The sequence below is a fragment of the Phocoena phocoena genome, chromosome 1 (assembly GCF_963924675.1).
Source record: "Phocoena phocoena chromosome 1, mPhoPho1.1, whole genome shotgun sequence".
NCBI classification, from domain to species: domain Eukaryota; kingdom Metazoa; phylum Chordata; class Mammalia; order Artiodactyla; family Phocoenidae; genus Phocoena; species Phocoena phocoena.
In genome coordinates, this window is record NC_089219.1 from 10,508,697 (window position 1) to 10,530,959 (window position 22,263).

A 22,263-nucleotide genomic window follows, 5' to 3' on the forward strand; every position below is an offset into this window, starting at 1 on the left:
AACACCTGGAGTTTGGACTTCCAGACTCCAGAACTGGGCAGCCTTTCGGTTGGATGCTCTTAAATTATAGACTCTATATAGGGAGCGAGAATAGTGTGGGATTATGAGCCTGGACTGTGGAGCCAGATTGCCTGGATTTGAATCCCTGTTCTCCTATGACCTGAGTGACCTTGAGCAAGTTTTTTAACCTCTCAGAGCCTCCGAATTTCATTTGTGGAATAACATGATTGCTGCAAGGATTAAAGGAGTTAATATTTGTAGAGCGCTTCCCTGTTTCCTGGCACAGAGTAAGCAGTAGGTAAGCTGGTCGATGTTCTCGTCATTACGTTGACATCACAGCTGTCTCCTGCAGCAGTATCCTCGCTGGGGGTGGTTCTACCCTCTAGGGGGCATTTTGGGAGTATGCTTGCATCTCACAGTGATTGAGGGAGGCTGCTGGCATTTGGTGGGAGGAAGAAATGCTACTTGTCCTGCAATTTATAAGGAAGAATTTTTCCATCTCCTACGTGTCTTGTAAACCACCTGGTGCCAGATGTTCATGTGTGTGGAGAACCTGTTTACAGTGATCCGACTGTGGAATTTTTTTGTGTGGTTGAATTTACATTGGATTTTTGAGGAGTGTAACTACATGTAAATTGAGGATAGACTGTGCCTTGTTTTATTTGGAATTTTACCAGGAGTTGCTCCCCATTTTGAAAATATTCATCAAAGGTACACATGCCTCATGGCATTTGACCCACCAGAACAGCCGCCTGAACCAGCGTGTTACTTGCAGCTGTCATGGTGATTCTTCATATATGAACAAGTAAACTGACGTAATGCTGCTTCCTAAATGCCAAATATGAAAACAAATATCAACAAAATTCAACTGCTTATCTCTTGACACCAAATGAAGTCAGGCTGAGTGAGTGCTCACGGACTAGTCCTGCCTGAGAACTTACTTTTTTTTTTTTTTTTTGCGGTACGCGGGCCTCTCACTGTTGTGGCCTCTCCCGTTGCGGAGCACAGGCTCCAGACACGCAGGCTCAGCGGCCATGGCTCACGGGCCCAGCCTCTCCGCGGCATGTGGGATCTTCCCGGACCGGGGCACGAACCCTCGTCCCCTGCATCGGCAGGCGGACTCTCAACCACTGCACAACCAGGGAAGCCCCTGAGAACTTACTTTTTGAAATATACATTATTTTTGCCATTTATTTATTTCACTTTATTCCTCCTTTATAATTCAAGTAGTAAAAGGGGAATTCTAGCATTGTCTTTGTGTCATATTTTGGTAATTCTCACAATATCCTCCACCAGCAAAATGATTGTAACTCACTGAAGGCTCAGATGATGGTTAGCATTTTTTTAGCAACAAAATATGTTTTAATTAAGGTATGTACGTTAACATGCATAAGGAATTTCTTTTAGACGTAATTCTAGTGCACACTTAATAGACTAGACTACAGTGAAAACATGACTTACGTGCACTGGGAAACAAAAAACGTCATGCGACTCACTGTACTGCAGTGGTTTGGAACTGTACCTGTGGTATCTCCGAGGTCTGCCTGTATGTTTTAAAAAGAGGACTTTGAGTCTGATAGACTTGAGCATCCCTGCCCTGTGGTACCTCTCAGTTAATCTGAGGTCAGCTTCCTAATTTCTCTTCCCTGTGACAACTCTTGAGATATTTGAAGATGGTGACAGCATTCATCTGCTCACCTCTCTCTGTGTCTTCACTTTTCCGGAATATATATCCCCAGTTCCTTCAAGTCTTTCTCTAAAGATATGGTTTCAAGATTCCTCATTCCCCTGGCTGCCCGTCTCCAAGTTCGTTCTGGTTTCTCTAAATGCCACTTTCAAAAGGAAACCAACTAAACAGAATCTGGTGAGCTAATTTTTCAAGTATGCAGGATTGTTTTCAAATATGCAGAAACAAAGTTGGATCTGGAGCTGGGCCTTATGTGCCGTAGTCGATGTGTGAGGTTCCATCGGGCAGGACAGACAACCCACAGAGGTTTTCTGTTGTGTCACTCTGTTTATCCTTGGCAGTACCAGGAACTTTGCTGCCAGGTTTACACCATCATTTGTCAGAGGATGTTCTGTAGGACATGAAACTCCAAAATCATGGAATTTGTGCTGATGCAGAGAAAGGTCCCAAAGAGGAAGGTTTTGGGGGAAAATAAGCTAGGAAATGTGAACCCTTAGTACCAAGTCTCTGTCCTTGCCATACTTTTCTGACACCATCATCAAACAGAAACCATGCTGACCCCTCTGTTGTCTTGGATGAAATAGAGGCAGCCCCTCAGTGAGCTTGTGCCGAGGGACCAACACCGGTATGGGTCTCTCACTCTGGGAAGAGTCCCCTCCAGAGAGGCAAGATGCTGATTTGACCAGGCACCACATTTGCTGGAAGCCTGTAGAACTTGACGATGTTGGTTTTGGAGTTTTCAGGGCCTTTCATCGACCTGGGATTGGTCCAGTGAATTCTGGTTCAAATGTGGCACCTGCAACCCAGCAAAGGCAGTGATAGCAGGGCTCCCTTGGGGCCTCAGGAATGTGAGTTGTCTGCCCTTGCATTAAATAGCTCCAGGGAGCTCCACTTTGAAAGGTTATTTCATATGTACCTTTTGTAATTTTTCCATTTCTTTCTCGTGACAACTCTCTACCCTGCCAGCCAGCCATCTACGTCCTTTTCACTACACTGCAGTGAAACGGTAGCATTTTACAGCAGAGGAAGGCTGGGTGCTATGTTGTGACTACTATAGTTTTTCCACATAATCTGGGATTTTCTGGACAACCTGAGACACTGAGGAACCTCAAAGTCATCTAGACAAGGGTGTGGGACCAACAGCTTGGAAGTGTTACCATTCTGAGTCAGACAAGAGAGAATCACCTGTCAAAATGTCAGAGATGTGGGAGGATGCTGAGCTGTCCCAGGACCCAGGGTTACAAAGGATGCCTGGGCACTTAGCTCTTGTCGCTTCTGCAAGGTCAGAGCAGTGACCATTCCAGAAGAATTAAAGCAAGTCAGACTCTGGCCGGTGCGTCCAATCCAGCTCACTGCCTATTTCTTTTAGCCTGCAAGCTAAGAAAGATTTTTACATTTTTAAATGGTTGGGGAAAAAAAATCAAAGGAAGAGTAATATTGTGTAACACATGAAAATGATGTGAAATTCAACAATCAATATCCATAAATAGTCTGGTTGGAAGGACCAGGATGTAGCATCTAAATAAAAATGATATCTTGGAGGAAAGCCTGAGAAGGCGAGAAAGTGGAGCCATGTTTAAAATAATGAGCTCCTTACAAGTTAATAAGATAACATTGTCAGGATGCTGCTGCCCTAATCTGATTTGTACTGGAGCCAAGGCCGAACTGCATTCTTTGGTTGAGAGGAAATGTAGCTTCAGTGATACTAATATTCAAGCAATTTGCCCAGAGATAAAACTAAAGTAATTTATTATAATTTTACGATGAGATCTCTTTCCTTGGCTTAGGAGAGGTTTCTATTGCCTCTAGTCTTGCAATTTCACTCTTGCTAATATCGATTTTACTATAATCTCTTTCTCTTTTTTACACCTCTCAAGTTATTTCTTGATTTGGACAAAATTCACTTTTTAACCCAGTTGAAGATATAAAAACTGACCTTTGAGGAAATGCATTATGATAATTATATTTTACTACTGCTGGCCAATATTATGTGTGTGCCGATAGAGAAAAATGCATTTTTGAGTTACAAGACTTTTCTCTCTCTCAATCTTCTTTTGTCTTAAAGGGAGGGCCAAAGAGTCCAGGAATGCCCTGGTGAGGGCCCTGTCTATTGGGAAGGGCTTTGTAAAGCTCCCTGGAACGAAGACCTGCATTCACTCTGCAGGCCTAGGTGTCGCTGGTAACACCCTTTAGCAGTTCCTTATTGTCCTACATTATTTAATGAGGCCAAGTGCATACATCTGTGATTTTATGTAACCCTGGGAGGTAGGTGAGATTCATGGTGGGATGTTACAGAGGAGAATTAAGCTCATCAAGTTGAAACACATCCCCCAAGCTCCAGCAGCTGCCATGTGAGGTGGTGAGAGGTCAGACCCTGCTATCTGATTCCAGGGCACCATGATCTTTCCACCACTCTGGGACACCGGGCCTCCCCAGAAGGTACCTCCACGTGACCAGAGATGTGGGGACTGTTGAGGCCTGAAACGTAGGGCTGCATGCCCTTAAACCTGAGCATTCCATGTCCCTTTAAGAATGTGACAGTTCTGAGTCTTGTTGCTAGGCTAGCCGGGTATCCAGGCACGCTACTCAGAGCATATCTCAGTTCTGAACATCTTGGGGTGGGGTGTTCATATCTCTTCTCTCCCAATGCAGTAAGTGTTGCCAAAGCCTGGTGTTAAATAAAAAGGATAATTCGGGGCTCTGAGATGAACCGTTGCTGTATGTATCAAACCCTTCACACATACTCCATGTTACAGTAAGGAAAATGTAAGCACATCTCCCTGCCTGTGTGTGATCTAACCCTCACTCACACAGCACTCTGGCTCACAGAGCATTTCCATGAACAATATCCTATGTAAGCCCCTCAAGGTTAAATATTATACCCATTTCACAGGTGAGGAAACTGAGGAGCAGCCAACTAAAGTAATGTACCTGGGGTTCCATAACTGAGATCAAAGGCGTATGTGTAACTCAGGCTTCCTGACTCCCAGAAGGTCAATGTTTGGGGCTCACTGGTGAGGTTGTACATGTCCCACTGTGGACCCTCTGTGAATTGTCAGGACATCTCCCTTGGCATGAATTTTCCTACTTTCCTTTTACGGGTTTCTATCAGCTATGCCCCAAACAGATTTTATTGTGGTTTTGCTTCCCCTAGACCTTTGTCCTTGTGTTAATGGCCTTTATTTCCCATTAGCCTCTCAGAGCTGGCGTATCGATGAGTGGGTATATTTTACAAAACTCACAAAAACCTACTGTTTCCTTGAGGATCCAGAAAGAAAACAGAGAAACTGGAGTTTGCCTTCATGTTGCTCTTATTGCATTAGAAAGTAAATGCAGTAATCTTTATGTGTGCATTTGGGATTTTCTTTTCTGGGTTAATTCTAGGGCAGTTAACATAAATGAAAATGCCTTTGCTGCTTTGGCAGAGTTTTGGAACTAGCTTAGCTTGATCAAGCTTGTCTCTTATAGTTTCTTCAAAAAAAATGTTTTCTTGAGATGAGTTGGCAGCAGTTCTGGTCAGTTTCTTGTCAGTCTGGCAGGAGGCAAGTAGAACATGTGTCTTCTCTTCTCCTCCTCAGAGGTAGGTAGTATATTTTCAAAAATAGATCACATCTCTTCTTTCTCTCAAGAATGTCTGGCCAATCAGAGGCAAAGGCTTGGGGACCTTTTTGGGCTGTTTCCTGGGAATCTGCCATTGCAAATTCCATCCTTAAGATGCTTGCACCTGCTTTTATGTCTTTACTCCTTAGTTTCATTCTTATTTCTCTACAGAAGACTACATAGCCTCAAATGCGTGTCTGTAAACATTTACCTTCTGATTCAAGTTTAGGTTCAGAAAGTAACTTGTACAACATTTACAATTCCACTGTAGAAACTGACCATTTCTCCTTCTTAGGAGAGGTGGAAAAGCAACCTACATTAATTGAGCACTTTCTGTATTCCAGACACATGCATTTGTTTTCACTATGAACCTATGCATTCTCTTAGCCTATTATTTGTTTGTTTGTTTGTTTATTTAATTTTTGGCTGCATTGGGTCTTAGTCGTGCCGTGCGGGATCTTCATTGAGGCATGCAGGATCTTTGGTTGCAGTGCGTGGGCTTCTCTCTAGTTGTGGTGTGCAGGTTTTCTCTTCTCTAGTTTTGGCACTCAGGCTCCAGGGCACGTGGGTTCCTCCGTAGTTGTGGCGCACGGGTTCCAGGGTGAGTGGGCTCTGTAGTTTGCATCACGTGTGCTCTAGTTGAGGCACATGAGTTCAGTAGCCGTGGCGCGTGGGCTTAGTTGCCCTGCGGCATGTGGGAATCTTAGTTCCCTGGCCAGGGAATCTTAGAACCCGTGTCCCCTGCACTGTATAGGCTGGAGGGGAAAAATGACTTGCCTAAGTCACTTTACCAAGTAAGTGGTAAACTAAGATGTAAAGCAGGCCTATCTGACCACAGAGTGAATTCTGTTTTGCCCTGCTGCCTCACCTGGGTTCCGAGGCTCTGTTGGATTAAATGTAGCTCTTGCCCTCTTGACTAAAATCCTTCATTGTGTTCTAATCCTTTCCCCCTCTAATTTGAAAGGGCATTGCACATGCTGTGTGGAATTTTTCCAGCGTGGGAGAAGACTGTGTTGGTATTCTGTTTCCACTTGTCGAGCCCAAACAAAGAGTGATTTATCTTCACCCAGAGCTGTCATGCCTGGGTACGTGGGCGCCAAGCACCCTCGCCAGCACTCCACGGAAGCCACAAGGTGTTGCTAAGCTATCGCCACCTGAATGCTAGCCAGTATAATGATCACAATAATAATGGCTGACATCTACGGAGCATATGTGCCCCAGGCACAGATCAAAATGCTGTATGTGGGTTAACTCATTTAGTCCTTCAAACATCCCCGTGATCACATTATTATCCCCATTTGGCAGATGAGGAAACTGAGGCTCAGGGAAGTTGTTAGCACTTATCACTGGCTAACGTGTAGTTGCTCTATACTTTTCTTATTTCTCTCTCTCTCCCCCTCTAGAAGGTAAGCTCTGTGAAGGCAGGGTTTTGGAGTTTGCTTTTGTTTTGTTCACTCTTGTATCCCCACTGCCTAGAAGGAGGTTTGGGACATAGTTGATGTTCCGTAAATAGTGTGGAATTAATGAAGTCATGTAGAACAGAGACAGGAGAGAAGCCACTCACCAGCTGACTTGGATTGTTCTCCAGAACCTCTATGTTTTTCTTTGATCCCTGGCCAATTGATTCAACTGATCTATTGTCCCTGGGCATCTGGAGGAGGCAGGAAGGCTGCCTCTATCTGGAACAATTGTGACTTTAGAGGCACTGTCTGGGCTAAGTTCAGTGCCTGGCACTCAGTAGGCCCAAGCTGTCTGCATGAATGAACAAATAAATAATTCCAATGATGGGAAACCTGTGGCGGAAATGTACCAGCATCAGATTTGGGTGGAGAGAGAGACCAGATGGCTCCTCCCTAGAGGAACATGATTGCTTATCCACTGAGTACTTCCCATGGCCATGGTCCCAGCTCTCCAGGAACTTTTTGTCCAAATAAGCTTGCCAGGGCTTCCCTGGTGGTGCAGTGGTTAAGAATCTGCCTGCCAATGCAGGGGACGCAGGTTCAATTCCTGGTCCAGAATGAGTCCACATGCCACGGAGCAACTGAGCCTGTGCGCCACAACTACCGAGCCTGCGCTCTAGAGCCCACGAGCCACAACTACTGAGCCTGCGTGCCACAGCTACTGAAGCCTGCATGCCTAGATCCCGTGCTCCACAACAAGAGAAGCCACCGCAACGAGAAGCCTGTGTACCGCAACGAAGAGCAGCCCCCGCTCGCCGCAACCAGAGAAAAGCCCGCGTGCAGGAACAAAGACCCAACACAGCCAAAAATAAAATCAATAAAAAATTTAAAAAACCCCAAAACCAGAAAAACAAATAAGCATGCCACTCCATTATGGTAAATTTCATGCAAGTAACTGTGCAAAGTAGAAAGGAAGGTTACAGACGAGGCAAGGAAAGTGAGAATATAGAGGAAGGAGCTGTTCCCCTTTTGCCAAAAAGGCCAAGCAACAAAAAAACACTTTTCTTAGGAAACTTTCCGGACTTGATTCCCCTTTCCCGCTTTCTTCCCAACCATTTCTCTTTCTCCCTTCATCAACCTTGGCCAAGCTGCCACACCTTTGGATTTGTGGCATTTGTTTGGAAAATGCCATGCATTTTCCTAACAGATGTTTCTATCCCTTTTGATCATATGTATTTTCCTACCTGTCAATTGATTTTGACTGATTAGCAAAAGTACCTCAAAAACAAACACTAATAAAAATTCTCTAAACAAAACTAAATGAGCTTGCTTAAACCATATATTGACATTTATGTTTGCAAGATTTTTCTTTAACAACAAAACAGGGTATGTTATTGGGAGGGGTTCATTTCATCACCCAGATGAATGCCTTATAGGAAGATTTTCCCCAAGGATTAATGAGAAGACTCATTTCAACAGATAAGCCCAATTTTGAACAGTTTACCCAGGTTATTAACAAAGGAACAAAATTCTACCTGTGGAGGAGGTTGGGGCAATAAATCTCTCTCTTCTTTCTTTCCATCACTTAAGCCCTGCACACTCACACACACACACACACACACACACACACACACACACACACTCTTACACATGATCTCTCATTCCAACGTGGACATCTTTAAAATATGCCTGTAAGATGCTTAATCTACAGCAGAGGTGAATAGAGGGATTCTGATTTGGTGCAGATGGGGAGATTCCTCTGAATCAGAATAAAACAAAAGCTTTTTAATGTGTCTGATCTAGCTATACTACATGCTTTTATTCCCAGTTTTTGTAGTGCCTATCTGCTGTGTGAAGTTTATTTCAATAGCTTATGGCCCAACACACAGTGGGTGAGTTGATGTTATGATGTAATGATATCTGCTTCTAGGCAAAACTTACTGACAAGCAAAAGAAAGACAGAAAGACAGAGCTTATTAATCTTCACATGTAAACTTGAGGATCTTAGCCCTTCTGGGCAACTCTATAGAGCTAACAATAACAGCTATAATTTGATAGTCACGATAATTTGCGCATATGTGACATTTTAACTTTAAAAAGCTTTTTTCTCGTGTATAGGATTAATTAGTACTGGCCCACAAAAGGCCAAGAGAAACTTAACTCTCACTTGCATACTTATGGCTTAGAAATGACTTGTTTTATTTAACATGTTTTAAAATTTATACTGGATGCTTGAAAAATACCATACACCCCCAAACAGTTTATTAGCTGCCATATTCCGGATGTGTTGGTGTAATTAGAGCCACCTCTCCTGATAATGGCTGCCTGTTGTTTTAATAATATTAGAAGCTGTGCCTCTGTGTGTCTGTGTTGGCCAAAAGCATGAAGTGTATCAGCAAAAGAAAATCCCAGTAGGTTGGAACTGCTAGTTCTGATCTTCTCTTATCTGAACCCACTGCTTATGATATAGGTTGAGTACGTAACCAAGTGGAGAAAGCTGTCAAGCCTGTTGCACTCGGTGGCTTGGTGTGTCAGGGAGTGGTGATTGCTCCTAAACCCTTAGATGACAGTGTGCGGCCTTGGTGGGGGTATGTGCTGTGCCTGTATTATATACATCCCTGGCTGATTTGCATGTAGCTCAGGGTTTTTTTTTGTTGTTGTTGTTGTTGTTTTTTGCGGTATGCGGGCCTCTCACTGTTGTGGCCTCTCCCCTTGTGGAGCACAGGCTCCGGACGCGCAGGCTCAGCGGCCATGGCTCACGGGCCCAGCCGCTCCGCGGATGTGGGATCTTCCCGGACCAGGGCACGAACCCGTGTCCCCTGCATCGGCAGGCGGACTCTCAACCACTGCACCACCAGGGAAGCCCCTAGCTCGGGGTTTTGATGGCAGCCTGTAGCCAATGGCAAGAGAAGAATAACCAGGCCTTGCATCGTTTTGGGGTCCTTTAGAAGCACCCCATTGGACTGGAGTATATTACTCAGGGATGTATTAATTGTAAGCATAGCTCAAAGGAAAGTTATTGGCTCATGTAAGTAGAAGTCTCTGGAGAGAGCAAGTAGTTTTCAGGGACTCACCAATACCTTAAGGACTTGGTTTCTCCACAGTCTTGGCTCTGACCTGCTCCATGCTGGCTTCATCTTCATCTTTGAGCATGTTCTCCTTAGAGGAGACCTCTCATAGTGACACCCTCATAGACAGCAACCCCAGCGGAAAGAGGGCTTCCAAAAAAACCCAGATTTAAGTCTCACTGATCGACTTGGATTACGGGTCCACATTTGAAGAATCCCTGAGCCTTGGGGGGACAGAATGCCCTGATTGGCCAGGCTTGGATCATGTACCCATTTCTCAGAAATAGAGAGAAAGGAGTTCCCCTCCTGGGCCACGTCAACTGAGAGCTGGGTGCTCCTTGAGAAAATTAAGGAAGGAGTGGGGTTATCAGAGGGAAGAAGGAATAGTTGCTGGGCTTGGAAAACAAATGACTTCTCCATGGGGTCACTAGACCCTTGGATCTGACTGATTCTGTACCTTTGTTCCCTCCCTTTCCCCTATCTCTGAGACATCCATCATGTTGAAATATTTGTAGGACATTGGCCATTGAGATGGGTGCCAGGGTAGGTTCAAAGGTGAGTAAAGGCACAGGCCTTTCCCACCCAGAGCTCACAGTCCGTACACACACACACACACACACACAATTTCAGTACTTGCAATAAGCTCTATGATCCAGCCATGTACCAAGACCTGTTGGGAATACAAATAGGGAAACAATCTTTCTTCTTGGGAAAGTAAGCAGGGGCTTCTTGGAGGTAGAGACATGCGAACCAGGTCCTGAAGGCTGATCACAGCACATCTGGGGATATTTGTGATATATCTTCTTCTCCTGACCATTCTCCCTTCATTAACTATCCACCTATCTTACCCCTAAGCTTCTACAGACACACCTCAGCCAAGGTTCCCTTTCCTCCACCATGATCACCATGACTTCATCCAGCATGATCTCCACCAGCCAGTGGGTGGTGCCAAGCACGTATCCATCACACAGTAGTTGAGAACTCTCCTTCAGAGCTCTTCACCTGTGTGGACGACTGAGTGGGTGAATGTGGTCTCCACTCTGGTCGATCCCTTGGTGACAGGTTGCGTTACTCTTGACTAGGAGATATTTCCCAGAGTCTTCTCTGCTGCCATGAAATCTTTTCTTCAGATTATTCTAGCAGGGTGAGGGCAAGAGCAGAGTGTTATGTCCTAAAGCTGTCGATACCCATCCCTTGGTCTGGGCTCCTTGCCAGCCTGGGCACGAACTCCTGGGAACATCTTTAGCTGGATATCCACTCTCTTTCTCCCCACCTCACTTTACCCCACCCCAGACCTGTATAAGACAAAGCCCATTTCCACATTTGGACAGGCTGACCGGAAAGTATCATTTCTTCGTAAAACAGTTGAGGAGCCCAGACCCCCTAAAACTGCCGTAAGACTAAATGTGTCAAGGTGACTAGTCAACTGTTTTGTGAAATTTAGCGGTGGAGTCTGGATATACTATGCTGGATGTACACCGTGAAGGTCCAGTTTATTTCTTAAGACAATTCAGGAACAGCAGGGTAATTCACCTTCATGTACCTGTCCTTCCTTAGATTTTGGTTTTAGTTAATCGAGTCAGCAGGACCGTTCAAAATCTGATTTCCCAGAGACTGTTTCCTCTGTGTGTGCATGATTTTGCAGTATCTGGGTAGAAAGTAAGAAATGTAGATCATCTGGAATCCGAAAACAGGACGTTGGTAAGAATACCGGTGGTTGGCAGCACTTGTCACCTTTCCTTTAGGTGTCTGAGACTTCAGAACCTGAGGGGCAAGCATGTAGGTTTCTTTTTATATTCTGTAAATCACAAATCCTTCTGTGGCTACAGCTCTGAGAGAAGGATGTTCATTTTACCATTTCTTCTAATAAAGCCATTCTAACGCTCTTATATGAGCCAGGTTTCTCACCATCTTTTTTTTTTTTTTTTTTAAATGTGTGTGTCCTACAGTAGGGTTTCTTAATCTTGACTCTTGATCTTTTGGGCTGGATAGTTCTTGGTTAGGCAGGATGGGGGCTGGGGGGTGTGTGTCCTGTGCCTTGTAGGATGTTTAGCAGCATCCCTACTGTCTCCACTAGATGCCAGTCTCCCCACCAATTCTGACAACCCAAAATGTCTCCAAACATTGCCAAATGTCCACTGGGGGGCAAAATCATCCACAGCTCAGAGCCACTGTCCCAGAGCCTTGCTACTCCGTGGACCATGGGTCAGCAGCATTGCATCCCCCGTGAGTGGTTAGAAGTCCAGACTCTGGAATCCTACTGCAGAACTACTGGACCACAATCTGCATTTTTTAAAAACACCTTTATTGGAGTATAATTGCTTTACATTGTTGTGTTAGTTTCTGCTGTATAACAAAGTGAATCAGCTATACATACACATATATCCGCACACCCCCTCCCTCTTGCATCTCCCTCGCACCCTCCCTATCCCACCCCTCTAGGTAGACACAAAGCACCGAGCTGATCTCCCTGTGCTATGTGGCTGCTTCCCACTAGCTATCTATTTTACATTTGGTAGTGTGTATATGTCCATGCCACTCTCTCACTTCATCCCAGCTTACCTTCCCCCTCCCCGTGTCCTCAAGTCCATTCTCTACCTCTGCGTCTTTACTCCTGTCTTGCTCCTAGGTTCTTCAGAACCATTTTCTTTTTTTTAGATTCCATATATATGTGTGAGCATACGGTATTTGTTTTTCTCTTTCTGACTTACTTCACTTTGTATGACAGACTCTAGGTCTATCCACCTGGACAGCTACATGTAAAAGAATGAGATTAGAACACTCCCTGACACCATACCCAAAATAAACTCAAAATGGATTAAAGACCTAAATGTAAGGCCAGACACTATAAAACTCTTAGAGGAAAATAGAGGCAGAACACTCTATGACATAAATCACAGCAAGATCCTTTTTGACCCACCTCCTAGAGAAATGGAAATAAAAACAAAAGTAAACAAATGGGACCTAATGAAACTTAAAAGCTTTTGCCCAGCAAAGGAAACCATAAACCAGAGGAAAAGACAACCCTCAGAATGGGAGAAAATATTTGCAAACGAAGCAACTGACAAAGGATTAACCTCCAAAATATACAAGCAGCACAAACAGTTCAATATCAAAAAACAAACAACCCAATCCAGAAATGGACAGAAGACCTTTGAAACCTTTATTACAGATCCCCAAAGATTAAACTGTGTTGGAGAGGTCACAGAACTGAATCAGAAAAAGAGCCATTTTTAAAAAGGTCTGGACACAGCTAGTGGGGGTGGGGTGGGAGACGTACACTTCTTCACTCCAACATCAAATACACAATGCAGAAGGGTTTCAGTGATTATCACAGATTTCTAGACCACTACCATGTATGCTAGTCCCTGGCCCACTTTTTAAAGTTGCTTTTAAACAGGATTAAAAGTGCAGACACTTTTAAATAGACATTTCTCCAAAGAAGATATACAGATTGCCAACAAACACATGAAAGGATGCTCAACATCACTAATCATTAGAGAAATGCAAATCAAAACGACAATCTGTAGTTTATCGCAATTCCCAGGTGATTTGTATACACATAACAGTTTGAGGAGCTTAGTAGTTCAAGGAGTTAAAGTGGTAGTTCTCAAACTTCTATGTATATCAAAATCACCTTGACAGCTAAGGAAGAACACAGATGCCAGGCTCATTGAAGTAGGAGAGAGCCTGGCTCTTTGCATTTTTTCCAGGTTCCCCAGGTGATCTGATACTGACCAACATTTGAGACTCATTGCCATAAAACCCACAAGATCAGAAAATCAACCAGCTTCTGTGCTCAGGTTAGTGCCTGGATATTATTTTAAAATTCTGGAGGGGAAATTTTAGATGCAGTAAGCATGTTGAGGGACCCAAGCAAGGTATCCTGATGTTCAGCGTCCTATCACATCTCAAGCTTTGGTGGAGATAGACTTCACATTCTCTGGGGAAAGCCAATCGCTCCAAGGGCTGCAATCCAAATAGAAATTCAAGAAGTATTTGCAAGCATGAGATGCAAACTGGAGATGGTTTTCTCTGGGGTTGATATTCTCCGAGAGGAAATGGGATGTGAATAAACATGCCTTTTTTTGGGTAAAGATTCCTCAGGTGCAATGTGTTTGTCTGTTCTGTGTTGGATAAGGATCAGTGTCAGCCTGACTTCCCATGCTGCACCTGGTAAATAGAGAGAGAATGACAATTGATTTCGTATCTTGTTGAGTGATGGTGGGGGTAGGTGAGACTGCTTAACGACTAGGATCTTGGGGTGTGTGTGTGTGTGTGCGTGTCTGGTGTGAACGCACATTCTTTCTAGCCTTTTCTTTATACGTGACAAAAATTGACTTTTCTTTTTCTCCAGTTCATTAAATTCAGTCATGGTGTTTATATCTAATCTGAGTGGTTTAAAATCTTTTTCGATAACTTCACCTTTGCAAATCCATTGTAAGCTTTGTATAAATGTTAGCCCGAAGGCTACAATTATAAGAGAATTGCAAGGACAGAATGGATGATAGCAATCTTGATTATTAAGAAGTCTCTGACCTATGCAGAGTACAGGTCTCGAAAATAGCAGAGTGGATTATAGCACTCTTTCTTTTATTTAAAGCAACAGACAAACACACTGCGGATTTCAAATGTCATGCCGTATAGCATTTCTATATTATTGTATTTGTAGCTAAAGACCAAAGGCTTCAGGCACTCCTTACTGATAGTGTAAACACAGAGCTGTTCTCTTTACATTTCCCAAGAGTGTACCATTTCCATTCTTGCACGTTCTTCTTCCAAATGGTTTAGATAGTTAATGACAGTGTAAAATAATAAAGCTTTCCAGATGTTCTTGAAAGAGAGGTGGGCTGGTTTGGTGGAAACATACTGATGTTTTGCTTGTAATTGCCTAGGGTTTACATCCCATTTCCACCATGAGGTAACTTGATGACTTCTGAGCAGACTCGTCAACCAAATCCCATGAGGTTTTCATTAATATCATCATTCCATCTTACAGATGAGGAAATGTGTCTCCCTGGGCCTCAAATACCCTCCTGGCCTAGGGTGACAAACTAGAGAGTGGCCCAGGAGGGATTCAAACCCAAGGGTCTGGCTCTGAGTTTGTGATCTTAACCCACAGGCTGTGCTGCGTCTCTTGTGTGAATACTGGCTGGAAAGTGTCCTACATGTGGAGTTCATAAGAGAAGATGCAGGAGATGTTAGTGGAGGGAAAATTAAGGAAAGGTAAAAAGAAAAGGGTCTTCTCAGTAAGCAAGTATGGGTAGAATGGCGTGACCAAGAAGCCAAACTCAAAGATGTTGTGAAGAGAGGCAGGTGAGTGAGGATGAGGGCGCCTGCCTGGGTAGGGATTAGAGCTGATCCTGTATGTGTGGCTGACTCTTAAAGCCTCTTCTGTTGAGATTCTCCCCTAAGGGACTCTGATCAGGGTCTGGTAAGTCAAGACAAACCAATGGGCAATGTGCAGAGGTCAACAAACCCTGGCTTCTCAGGCCGCTGGGGGGCTTTGGGTTGTCATAGTAACTGAGGGACATGATTGATATCTCATGGATGAGACAGGGATGCCAAACTTCCTACAGAATATAGGGAAATCTCATACAGTACAGCATCATTGCACCCGAATGCCTAGAGCAGCCCACTGGAAAACATCAATGGAAATTCTGCTTTGGCTTGTCATGTTAGAGATATAGATCAGGTGACAGAGAGAAAGCGTGGCATGACTGAAGCTGGAAATTCACATGGGCTGACGAGAGAAACTTAAAGCCTGTGGCCCAGAAAAAGTTCAATGTAGAAAGACTTTCACTGCAGCTTTGTTTATCAACAGTGACAAATGAGAGGCAACCCAAACACACAACAACATGGAAATAAATTATGATTAAATCATTTCAGTGAAAGTTTACACAGCCATTTAAAGTGGTGGCCATGAAAACTATGTAGCATCATGGGAGATATTGCTAATAGAAAACTTTCAAAATATCAAAAGTATTTGAAAGGTCCCATGTATTCATGCATAAGAACTAAGAAGAAACAGAAAAAAACCCGGCAGATTCCTTGGCGGTGGTCAAGATATTGACAATTTATTTCTTTTAAAAATAATCCAGTTTGTATCATGTCTGTTTCATTAATTTAGAAAAATCAAGAGATGTATTCAGTCCTTCTCCCTGTGACAGTGATTACCTGGCAGGGGCAGGGATGGGGGAAGGTGTTTTCACCAGGTGTCAGGGTGCACAGAACTGGAAGGTGAATACTGAAGGGCTTTCCTGGAGCAGGCATGAAGCTCAAAGCAAGTTAGACCCCAGGCTGTCAGTGTGGAGGGTAGCAGAGCATGGACTGAAGGTGTGGGATATACCCAGGGGAGGGAGCAGTTCATTTGTATGAAGAAGCTGGCTATTCAAAGTTGGGGATCTCCACGCTGGCTGCCCATTGGAATAACCTGGATAGTGCTTAAAAACACAGATTCCTGGGCTCTCCTCCTGATCAAGTAAATCAATCACTGGGAGTGGCAACAAGGAAAGCATTAAATACTTTTTTTTGCGCGTGACTTTTTTTTTAATTGAAGTATAGTTGATTTACAATGTTGTATTAGTTTCTGGTGTACAGCAAAGTGATTCAGATATATATTGATTTATATATATACTTTTTCATATTCTTTATATATATATATACTTTTTTATATTCTTTTCCATTGTGGTTTATTACAAGGTATTGAATACAGTTCCCTGTGCTATACAGTAGGACCTTGTTCTTTATCCATTTCATATATAGTAGTTTGTATCTGCTAATCTCAAACTCCTAATTTATCCCTCCTCCACTTCCCCTTTGGTAACCATAAATTTGTTTTCTGCATCTATGAGTCTGTTTCTGTTTTGTAAATAAGTTATGACAATCTCTAGAACCATCCATGTTGCTGCAAATGGCATTATTTCTTTTTTTATGGCTGTAGTAGTATTCCATTGTATATATACCACATCTTCTTTATCCAGAGGAATGCATTTTTTTTTTTTTTTTTCGGTACGCGGGCCTCTCACTGTTGTGGCCTCTCCCATTGCGGAGCACAGGTTCCGGACGCGCAGGATCAGCGGGCATGGCCCACGGGCCCAGCCTCTCCGCGGCATGTGGGATCTTCCCGGACCGGGGCACGAACCTGTGTCCCCTGCATCGGCAGGCGGACTCTCAACCACTGTGCCACCAGGGAAGCCCCCAGAGGAATGCATATTTTTAACAGTGTTTCTAGATAATTAAATATACACCTGAGGTTGAAGCCAAGGATCCAAAGAGGGAAATAATAACCTTTGAAAATATCCCAAGTGAGAATTTTGGTGATGTAGTAAAAGAAAATTAAGTCAGATCAAAGCGTATCTTCTTTGTCTTAGGTTTAACATCATTTGGAATAACTTCCCTGTCCTTCCACTAAATTTTCTTTAGTTCCTTCCAGAATTCTGAGCAGAACAGGCCACTGGTGAGTTGGCCCATAGGGGAAGAGATTGGCTGGATTTAAATTTGGAGAGATTGGGGTGGTCCAGAAATGAATATTATGTATCTCACTCAGCAGTCATCATTAGTTCTTACTGGTCCTCTGAAGACCCTGGTTTCCACCACTTCTCAACAGAAGATCACTGGTCAAGTGCCCAATAAGTCACAGTCTATGAGGGACCCCCAATCAGACCTGTCTCAGTAAGATTTGGAAATTCCTGATCTTTCTGACTCTCTGGCTTCACCCTGTCTACTCAAAGTGCAGCCATCACGTAGGAGCAGAAATGCAAAATTCTGGGCTCCCCTGCAAACCTACTCAATCAGAACCTTCATGTTAACAGGATCTCGGGCTTTTCATAGGCACATTAAAGTTGGAGAAACACAGCTATAGACCAGTGCTATCCAAGAAAACTTTCTGCAATGATGGAAATTTCTATATCTGTACTGTTCAATATGGTAGCTGCTAGCCACATATGGCCATCGAGCATTTGAAATGTGGCTAGTGTGACTGAGGAAATGAATTTTAAATTTAATCATATTAAATTTAAATATCCCATATGGCTAATATATGACCCATATGGCTACCATACTGGATGGCTGTAAATCCTTCTAAAACTTGGGTTCATCTTACCTCTCCAGTGGACCCTCTGCATTATGGTTACTTGTATTTCCAAAAAAAGAAGAAAGGCAAGGAAAGGAAGGGAGGAAGGAAGGAAAGAAGGAAAAAAAGGAAGAAATGAAAGAAACAAATCACCCTTTAGTTATACTCTTCACCTGGGTGCAAAGAGTGTGGAGCTATACTATGGGAGGAGTGATCTCCATTCTCACGCTCTCCCCCCAGCTGAGTTCACCCTCAGCTTATGCCAGCAAGACAGCCCACAATTATGACTATAAAACTCTATTTGAGCAAGCCAGGAAAAGTGTTTGTATGGAGGAAAAGGATATTTAAAGAGCTTTAGAGAATAAGAATGATAAAGTTTTAAACCTTCTCCATGTCCCAGGCTAAGTTCTTTATATTCACAATTTCATTTAATCCTCAAAGCAAGAAGGTAGAGATTTTTGTCTTCTTGGCCACTGTTGATTCCCAAGCGTTTGGAGCAGTGAATGGCACACAGCAGATGCTTAAGTAACAGTTAAATGGATGAACTATTATCCCCATTTTAGAGATGACAAAACTGAGGCACAAAGCAGTTAAGTAATTTTCCTGAGGCCATAGAGTGCCAGGGCAAGGATTTAAGCCCCTGCAGTGGAGGCTCCAAATCCCCTCTCAGCATCATGCATGGATACCCACATTAATAAATGATGGTCCATCTGCTGCTTCTCCTGGATTCACCTATGCTACTTGAGGCAGGAGCAGAGTTTAGATATAAAGGGAAGGCTTGGTTTTAAAATATTTGTTGAATGCCTGCCATTTGCCACACTCTAGGGAAGCAGTGGTATGTAGCAGTGTTTCATCACCTTTAATGTGCTTGGATCTTGTTAAAATGCAAATTCTGATTCAGTAGGTCTAAGGTGGGGCCTGAGGTCCTGCATTTCTAACCAGCTTCCTGGAGATGCCAAGGCCACTGGCCCAAGAATAGCAGTTGGAGAGTGGGCAGCACTGCCCTGCTTTCAGGGAGCTCATAGTCAGGGGGTGGAGGGGAGGGAGTTCACAGTGACATTGCAGAGTGACAGTTACTCCGATAGGATACAGTAGGTGCTGTAGGGCTTGTGAAGGGACAGCCAACTGTCACTTCCTGGAGGAAGTGCATAGGAGGTGAGGTAGATAAAGGAAGTAATGGAAGGGTATTCCAGGAAGAAGGAACAGCATGTGCAAAGAATGGGAGGCTCAAGCAAGGATGGGGCATCTGGGGATGTCTTGACATCCTATGGTGCACCTGCTTCTCCCAGGGCAAATACCGTATCCATAGGATGGCGTGTTGGGTTTCAAATGCTGTCTTTTCTTGTCTGCAGGCTGGAGCCCAGGTCACCTGCAGATAAACAGCTTACCCTGAATCCCATCCTCAAAGCACTGCTTGGTTCTAGTTGGTATTTCTGATTTCCCGTTTGATGTTTGGAATCCTCTGCCCACTGCTCCTCAGCCCCATGCAATGCACTGGCGTCCCCTGGAAGCCTAATGAGGCAGTTGCCGTGGTAACCCGGTGACATCCCTCTGTAGCTGATGCTAATGCCGTAGCTCCCCAAACCCTGTGCCTGTTTCTCTCTGTTTGGTAAATTAATAACATTTAAATTAAACATTAATTAATTTATTTCATGTCAATTAATTTGTATGTTAAGCTGCATGCTGGCTTCACCCTCCCCTCCCCCCAACACCCATTAATTAACTCCAGCCAAATTGGGAGCCCATCAGAGAAGGTTGCAATAGCTTCTAGCAAACTGCAGTTACAATACTCTGCTCCTATGTAGAAAGGAATCAGTGTCAAAATAATTGCTTTTCACGAGACTACAGTCAGCTGTCTTGTCAGATAGTTAACTTATAATTATAACCATTTGGATTTTTAAAACTAAAATATGTAACCAAAATACTAGAAGGAAAAGCAGTGGCTGCTAATGCAACTAATTGTGTTGAATATCTCCCTTTTTTCAATCTTTTTTTTCCCAATACCAATCATCTCTCTCTAAGGCTAGTGATGACTGGGCATTTTTGAGTTCTCATTTCAGGAACCATGGCTCCCAAGAGGTACTTACAGAGAAACGTTGAACACACTAGTGAGTTCCACTGGACCCCAAATGAGCCAGTTTTTGCCTGTCTTTATTTTCTGTCTTTGTGGAGATGGTGGGAAAGCTGGTTCCTCCAAATGAGATTATGTTCCTAGAATCTGCGCTCCCTGGAGGGGCATGGGTACTGCCAAGCTTACTGTGTGCCTTGCTAATCTCATTGGAGCAGCTTCTCTTTCCCCAAACTCTCTTTGCACAGCTTTTTAGCATGTACTGGTGTCTTTCTCCAAGCCTTGGGGCACAACTCTTTACTTATGGTAAAAACTGGTGTCTGGGAAACTGCACGTAGGTGAATGCCGCTCACACTTCTTCATTCTGGCAGGAAGTAGAGCTATGGGAAGGTTGATGGCTATGCACAGGCTTCTACCAGTGATCCAGTATTGCGCTTTTCAGATTGGGTGTGCCGGAGACCTACTCACGTTGTAGCCCTAGATATGATGTGTTATATCCTGGTGGATCCTGGAGCTCCAATTTGTCTACCATCTAATCACCTCCCCCTGCACGTCCAGCCAGCCAGCTGGATGTTGACCAGCTGCATTCTTGCACAAGCTTGCCTCTGTGTTAGGCTCTGGGGATTGAGAGGAGAGTTTGCCCAAAGCCCACCTAGATTAGAGCTGGGACATGACCCCCTTCTTTATCATTGGGGTTTTGTTAAAGAGCAAAACAGGTTTATCATTTCTGCTATTGATTTGTGGAGACCCCTTTTGACTTTTTACAGTCACTAAAGACATTTATCTTCAAATATTTCTTCAAATATTTATCTTCAAGTATATTTATCTTCAAATATTTCCTTTGTCAAAGGTTGCTCCTATCTGTAGTTTACAAAGGTTTGTTTTGGGATAGAAAGTAAGAAAAAAAAAAAAACACCCAACAACACCTACATGGCATGTGTACACACCTCTCAGTTTATCCATTTTCCTGGAGTTATAACCGCTTCTCCTCCAGCTTGGGCAGATGGGTGTTTATTACCAGGGTAAAGAATTGCAGGAATGAGGGTACCACAAGTTACTAAAGATTTAAGGACAGGATGCTAGAAAATGCCTTTGCAGGTTTTACAAGTATAAGGGGACCTACCTGTTTTATGTATGCAGGAAAGTTGAATTTACGATCTCCTCTAAACCAGCAGCTCTGCCTCTTGACCCAGCAACAGCTGCACCGTAGGCAGTTAATGAATATTTATTTTAAGGTCCCGGATTTCTTTATGTCTTTATACAAGCCTCTAATCTATTTTGTGCCTGCTTTTTCTCCTGACTTCAGAATAGACGTGATACCTTCCTTCCTCATAGATATGTCAGGAATTGGTTGAAAAGCCATTTGTAGGACTTTTCCATGCTACCTGGCGTGCCAACTTGTAACCCTCCTAATTGGAGGGCTTGAATACTATTTGTTTATAATCTATTTGTAATTATTAGTCATTTACTTCATAGGGTTGGTTTGGAGGCACCTGAAGAGGTATGTCCAAATACCACGTGTGTATCAGTAAGGTTCTATGTTGATATAATTATATGCAAAGAAAGAATTGATCAGTAGTACAGGGAGGATTCCCAGAACAAATAATTTGTTTCCTTCCTCGTCATGAGGCTTCATGAGCTGATTCTTACAGAGTGGCTAGTTCTGGCCAGATGAAGGATGCTCAGTGAGGATTTTGCAGGTGACCAGTACTGACGTAATTCGTTATCTCGTGTAGGCAGAGAGAATGTTTTTCTTTGTTCTGGAAATGCATGGGGAAGATGCCGCTTTGGCCTTGTCTAATTTTCAAGAAAAATGAGAAGATACATTTTAGGACATGCAGTCTTCCTTCCTGAGAATAAAAGGCAGAGAGCTTTCCTTTCAGTTCTGTTGCCGGCTAGATTTTTCCTATAGGATTTGAAAATAACGGAGTTCGGTTGTCATGGCAATGCATCCCGTGTTGTAGTTTTGATATTGTGGCTGATTTCTCAACACTACTTTTATTTCAAGAACTGCTGAAAGTTTCTCGATACTCTGCTTTAAGGGCACGCGGATTGGCAGCTTAGACGTTGGATGAAGGAGCAGGTGTGAGGCTTGCCTTCCTTCCTGGGTGTCGTTGACAGAGTGGAATTCTTGAGTCTCTGAGATTGAGAGAAAAATCTAAAGAAACTTGGTGTCCTTATTTAACAAGACCGCTTTTGTACACCTAACATCTCTGGGAACTGCTGGGCCGAACTTTTTTCTCCAAACAAAATTATTTCCCAACTTGGGAACGTGTATATTACATCTGATGGCTGGTGGTCCTTAATGATCATTGATACCTTCTATTCCCTTGGTCTGCCCAACCTGCTACTCCCTTGGGGTCTTC

General features: G+C 43.5%; 1 pseudogene; it reads right to left on the reverse strand.

The window, feature by feature from the left end:
- The window catches only part of LOC136119077 (mevalonate kinase-like), a 53,178-nt pseudogene that overhangs the window by 27,533 nt on the left and 3,382 nt on the right, over positions 1-22,263 (reverse strand).